The sequence below is a fragment of the Poecilia latipinna genome, unplaced genomic scaffold, assembly GCF_001443285.1.
Source record: "Poecilia latipinna isolate Pla-1442-1.1 unplaced genomic scaffold, P_latipinna-1.0 Scaffold2369, whole genome shotgun sequence".
Classification (NCBI taxonomy): domain Eukaryota; kingdom Metazoa; phylum Chordata; class Actinopteri; order Cyprinodontiformes; family Poeciliidae; genus Poecilia; species Poecilia latipinna.
Genome location: NW_015114985.1, coordinates 73,215 through 80,190, shown reverse-complemented (window position 1 = coordinate 80,190; position 6,976 = coordinate 73,215). Strand labels below are relative to the sequence as shown.

Here is a 6,976-nt window from a genome sequence, read left to right as displayed (position 1 = left end):
CCCAGTACTTTCTTGTTGCAAGGCAACCAAGAAAGTACTGGGTTGAAAGGCAAACCCAGTACTTTGCATTGTCAATGCTGACAATGGTGTTGCCAGCATTGTCATGACTGATAACACCAAAAAAAGGTAAAACATAAATGAAATTTGAAAGACTTTTGTGATGGCCATAACAAAAAAATTCCCTTTGTGGTCCCTACCTACTTTGTCTCCACTTTGACTGCAATCTTGGGGTTAATGTCCATTCGCAAGACCCATCTCTGTCCAAGATTTAACTTCCTGGCTGTTGTCTTTAGATGGTGCTTCAATACTTCAACATAATATTCTTTCCTCATGATACCGTCTATATTTTATAAAATATACCAGTTCCTCATGCAGCAAAAACAACCCCATAACATGATACTTCCACCCCCATACTTCACAGTTAGGGTGATACAAGCATTCCCATGTTTCCTCCAAATGTAACAATGGTCATTAATCCAAACAGTTCCACTTTAGTTTCATCAGACCATAGGAGATGTCTCTGGAAAGTAAGATCTTTGTCCTTGTGTATATCTGCAAACCGCAGTCTGGCTTTTTATGTTTCTTTTGAAGTAAAGGCTTCTTCCTGGCTGAGTGGCCTTTCAGCCCATGTTAGTACAGGACAGTTTGACGGTGGATAATGACAGTCTGACCAGCTTCAGCAGGATCTTTACATGGTCTAAGGCTTTTGCTTTGGGGTCAATCTGCACATTTTTGACCAAAACACATGCTCTTTAAGAGAGAGATCCCATCCCTTTCTTAAATGTTATGATGATTGGACATTCCCATACTTGCATATAACTGTTAGAACAGATGAACCTTTAAACATCAGTAAATTGTTCCCAAGAAAGAACCAGACTTGTGCAGCTGCACAATTCTCTTCTTCAAGTCTTTACTGATTTCTTTTAACTTTCACATCATGTCAAACAAGAAGGCAGTGTGTTTCAGGTCCTTCCAATTAACTCAGATGTGTAGGTTAATCTATCAGAAGTTTGTGGAAGGAAACACAAAATCATACATTTTAAATGATAGTTATCCCTGATGGTGACCAAATGTATGTAAACTTAGGAATTCAAAGAAAGGTATACAAAAAAATCTCTAAAAAATGTCACTATTTTTTCTGGCAATTAGCAAAAAGAAATAATTTAGGTAATTCTAGCTAACTTAATACAAGAAATGTTTGGTTTGGTTGAACTTCTATGGAGAGCCATTTTAACTAAAATTAAATAAATAATTTGCTTCTTTATTCTTATTTATATGCATTTATTATTTCATTTATTGATACATTTATTTATAATTTAATTTTTTTATCCATTCCCACATTTATTTCTGTCTGTCCTTTTCCCATCTCTCCACCCCTCTTCATTATGATAATGAGGAGGCGCAGTGTATTTGGAAAGATGGCTTCAGCCATCTTGCCTTCAAGAAAGATGGCGACCTACCACCAGCTTGCCGAGCTGAAGCCTAGCAATTTTTATTTTAGAAAATAGTGTTATAACTAAAGACTGTTATTTTCTGTGTGGACGCTCAGACAGAACGTGTTTCAGGTAGAGGCTCTAACGGACTCAGAGATTCACCGTCAGGTTTTTCATAGTTTGGACAAAGCGGCAGATGAAGTTGGCTTCCAATTGCATCTTCGGGAGTCCTCTGAAGCTACTAGCTGAGGTGGAACTATGAAGTGCAGACCTTTCTGTACATCATAAGAGAACAGCAATACCCAAAGGCAACTCTGTGGAGCATCGACGAATGAGTTGTTTTTGCTGAGCTGAGAGAATGAGAATGGCAAGCCTCGGAGATCTGCATGAGAGGCCACCCTGACATCCACAGATGCACATTCAACACCACTGATGTGCAGACACGCACACTGTTAAGGTGAGCAGTGTGCAGGTATGCCTATACAGTCATGAAGACATAGAAAATTGTTGTACCAAACATTAAAATGAAGAAGGAATTTGAAGAAAACTAGGATGGCATAATTTTTTAAATGACTGTACGTATCTGTATTTAAATTTACACAGTTATTTCAGTTATTGTGTATGTCTGTCAATGATAAACATGTTTGTATGCATATAAAGTAAATATAACTATTAATTTAAGTAGTTCTTTGTGGGCATAAAACTTGTCCACATTAGTACTCCTATGTTTTTGGTCTGCATATGTGCTTCCACATTTGATTACTGTTCTTCAGAGGTGGGCAGAGTACCCAAAATTGTACTCAAGTAAGAGTAGTACTACTTCAACATGTTTTTACTCTAGTGAAAGTAAAAAGTAGCCATCCAAAAAAATTACTCAAGTANGAATAATAAAGTATTTCGTNAAAAGTCTACTCAACTACTTAGTATCTGATTAAATTATCAATCATTTAATATCTAAAAAAATAATATAAAAAGACATAGTAGAAATTTTGGTATTTTAAGGACAAAAAGACATTTCACATAGGTGAATTTTTTTCAGGCAAAATCAGTTTCTTTCAATAAAAACACTTACCAGCTTTAACAAAAAATAAAGCTGTTTTGTTTAAAAAAAAAAGCTTAAAGTCTATGTCTGGTGAATTTTTGATTAACACACATTTGTTCTTCATTCAGAGGTGAGAGTCCAGAAATGAGCGTCCACACGAAAAATAAAGTCAATAGTTACAACACTATTTTCTAATAAAGTTGCTAAGCTTCAGCTCATTGATAAGCTGGTCGTAGGTCGCCATCTTTCTTGAAGCCAAGTAGCATGAAGACAACGCCCCTCTTCATTATCACAATGAAGCAGAAATGAATAAGGAAATGGAAACAGCACAGGGAGAAATAAATGTGGGAACATAAGTAAAATAATAAACAAATAAATAAATAAAACAAATAAATGCATACTGTAAATAAATAAATAGATAAATACAAATAAGAATGAAAAAGCCAGTTATTTATTAATTTAATTGTATCTGAAATGGCTCTCCTTAATCTTCAGACAGAGAAAGAAATGTGTGTGTGATTTTTAGTTGGTGTATATTAATATCTGGTTTCAACTGTAGTATTGTAGCATGTTAATTTTATACATTTTGGTTTTCTACTGTAATTGTATAGCACAAAGTAACTTCACAAATAAGATTTTTTTTATTATTTTTATGATAATTTCATGTGTGATGTAGTATAAACGTGGAAAAAACATTAACAGCAGGCAGTTCATTCATTAACAATGAGGAAGATTGTGGATAAGACATTATGGATTTTGCTAGAGAGGGGCTCTGACAGAATGCACTTTCAACATGAAGTAACAGGAGAAAACAAGAAGTCGAAGAAACACTAAAATAGAGCAGAGCAGGATATGTTCAAGCTGAATCAGATCCCAGTTCTTTGAGTTGATCTTAAACAAACAACATTAATTTAAGTCATTTCTTGAGGGTAAAATGACTCAAGCTGCATAGAGAAGGAGGTTCATGGCAATCAAAATGCTAATGCAGTACAAATGAATTACTGTTAAAGCAAAGCATAATGAAATGAAAGTAAGGTCTGACAGCAACAGGTTTAAATACAGAGCTTCTCATTTCGCCTCGCTTCGCCCATGCAGAAAAAGTGAGAAACTGTAAGAAGAAAAGGATTTTATGGAGGAGCTCTGGACAGAAGTGAAGAGCAACTAAAATGGATATGGGATTGATAACTTTATGCAACAAAGCTTTAAAATATTTGTAAGGATTCAGATGAAATTCTTAAAGCTGCAATATGTAACTTTCATTAAAAAAATTGTATATATTTGTTGAAGTCATCACTGTGTTGTGACAGTATGGTAAGAAACAGATCTATGGGAAAATAAAAAATAAAAAATCAAGCTCCTCTGCCATTTCATAGCGTTATCTAGAAACAACCAATGGGAGCCAGTAGGAGAATCTTAGTGCTGTCAATCACCACTTCACAGCTGCTCACCATGTGCAATGTGCACATTTAGCCCATCAGCCAGGAGGACAATGGTTGTTCTTAGGCAGGATGACTCAGAAGTGGTGCATTTCTTCAGACAGGATTAGCAGCTCAGAGTGAAGGAGATTGATCTGTTCATATATTTTTTTTTCTCTCATATTATACTTTCACAATATAGCAACAGTTTTAACAAATATGTAAAAAAAAATTTCTAAAAGTTACACACAGCACCTTTAAAAGGAATTATTGTTATTTTCTAATCAGGTCAAGTGACATATACACATGGTCACAGAGGTAATAATGAATACAAAATCGAGCTCCTCTGCCATTTCACAGTGTTATCTAGAAACAACCAATGGGAGCCAGGTTATATGAAAATGAACAAATGAAAGTCAGACATGGCTTTTCAGATATGGTTTAACAGATTATTTTTAAAAAAAAATAAACCCATGAAACAAGCCTGGACAAAAATGATCAGAGCCAGCCCAAGCCTCCATGGGGCCCTAAGCAAAATTTGGTTTTTGGGCCCTCTATTTCTGCTAATAATGTGGATTGCTGCAATCAACAGTCAGACAATTAGATCATTCATACAACTGCTAAACTCATTGAGAAGCATAAAGAGGAAGCGAAGGATTCTGGGACCAACAATAAAATCAGGAGATTAGAAAGAAAACTAGAGACAAGCAGTTAAAAGTACAGGTTATAAGACCATCTCCAAGCAGCTTGGACTGTGACTACAGTTGTACATATTATTCAGAAATTTAAGATCCATGGGACTGTAGCCAACCTCCTTGGACGTGGCAACATGAGGAAAATCCATGACAAAACAAAGAGATGGATAAAATGAATGGTAGGAGTCCTATTGTGCATCTTTGGAAGGAGCTGAAACATATCGTCTGGAAAAGGCTTCAAACTTGAGACAACTGGAGCAGTTTGCTCATGAGTGGGATAAAATACCTGCTGAGAGGTTCAGAAGTCTCATGGACAGTTATATGAATGTTTGATTGCAGTGATTGCCTCAAAAGGTTGTGCAACAAAATATGAAGTTAAGGGTACCATCAAAAAGAATGGTATCCAGGGCTGTTTCATGAGTTTATTTTTTTAAATAATTCTGTAGAAGCATGTTTGAAAAGCCATGCTTGACTTTAATTTGTTCATTTTCATAGAATGTTTATTCATTATTACCTCTGTCAGATTCAAGTTATTTCTGTGATCATTGTGGGTTATTTTTTCATTAACTGAGGGGAACCAACAATTTTGCCCATGTGTGTAGTACTGTCATTGATATTCTGACTCCTTCCATTTTATTGTAGGTCCCAGAATTCAGTGTGGCTCTGTGTTTGTGTCTGTTTTGTTCTTTAGCAGTGAGGATCCTCAATTTTTAACACCTTCATTAGCTAATGAAGGTGTTAAAGTTCTGTAGACCTTAAGGTCTCTTTTGAATGCATCAGCATTTTACTTATATTTAATCTCTTGTATACCTTTCTATTAATTTTTTTTATCTACTGCTCTGAGAGATTAGGAAGAATTGTTTATCTGTTTTATTGGTTTTATATGTTATGCTTGTGTCAAGTATCCATACTGCATTGATTATATTGGAGAATACACTAAAATATTCCAGACATTTTTATGTTATTGATGATAAAGCATGAGGAAAATTCATGTCTGGATTTAATTAAGACAAGAAAAAACAGTCTGCATAGTCAAAGTGTCTGTGTGCTGGACTGTGACATCTGCAATACAGAGCAGGGGCTTTTGGAAACATAAAATCAGACAGAAATGATTAACCAGTAAACACCTGTAACTAAATAAAATATTGCACTACTGTGGTGATCCACCATGTCTGAGTCTGCAAAGAGTTACTGGAGAGAACTGGAAAAAGATGACCACATCCCTCTGTGACAGAATCAGTACCAAGTGTGAGCTGACGGCAGCTTCCACTCTCTACAAGTTCCAGTCATCAGCAGCTTTAGTCAACAAATAGAAGTTTTCTGGACCAAGTGTTAAAGATGTCAATAATAACAGTCACCTGGGATTCTGTAGTTTATTGTGATGAGTATCCAGATAAGTTGGACTGGTCAATTCAATGTACAGCACTACTGTTCTTTCAGTTCTACCTAAGAATAACACAGTGATGAGCAGAGCCACAGCAGTAAACAATAGCAACAGGACTGTGCAGCAACAAGCTCACCCACACCAGCCACTTGCACTAAAGGGAAAATCACAAGCACATGTCTGAATTTACACACTAAAAACATACATGCAAGCTGTGGAAAAAAGCTTACAGATTTTCAAGCAAAGAGAAGCTATGTTAGCTATACATCATATCACACAGCAAGGGTTAAACAACCAGTTTGGAATATCTGTGGCTGATTTTGAGAACTTGACCAAAAGATCACCTCCAAAACTTTCTTTAATTTTAAATTGATTTCCATTTGAGCAGCAGAGATGATGTCAATACCAGAAGAACAGAATCCTATCAGTTAATCTTAATAAGATGTACTTATTGATCAACTAAAAACAAGATCAATAAGTTAAATTTACAAACAAAGCTATGGTCACTTATTTCTGTTGATCAATTAAACTCAGAAATAAATTTGTGAATTAATAACACAGTTTCTTTAAGGGCAGCATAAGTTTTGGGGCAATTTTGTTCCACTGACTCAATTTTGTTTGACTTTATATCTAAAATGAAAGGTCTTTTGAACACGCTGTAAACAAAATATTGTTTAAGATTTCAAGTGACCATAACGTTACTGCTATTACTGTTACTCTCCTCAACGTATTGTTTGTACTCATCTTAAATAAGTTGAATTAACTTTTGGATAAGAAATGTTTAATAAGTTATTCTTTTTAACTTGAGTCCATGTAAAACAGTTAAGTATTTGACTGGCCAACAAGGTAACCCACAATACATTTTACCACCACCAGCTGCAACTAATTAAACCACCTTTTTATTTGTCACAAAAAATAGTTTTTAGATGCTTAAGGTCAGGGCCGTGCAGAGACCACTACAGGGGCAGGTGCACAAGAACAACAAAAAAACAAACAAACAAAAAAAA

General features: G+C 35.3%; 1 long non-coding RNA gene across 1 annotated transcript in view; it reads left to right on the top strand.

Annotated features, from left to right (window-relative positions):
- Positions 1 to 2,549: 2,549 nt before the first annotated feature.
- The window catches only part of LOC106937527 (uncharacterized), a 13,828-nt gene continuing 9,401 nt past the window's right edge, over positions 2,550 to 6,976 (top strand). The window contains exon 1 of the long non-coding RNA XR_001422412.1: positions 2,550 to 6,904. This is a non-coding gene — a long non-coding RNA (uncharacterized LOC106937527). The remainder of the gene's footprint in view (positions 6,905 to 6,976) is intronic.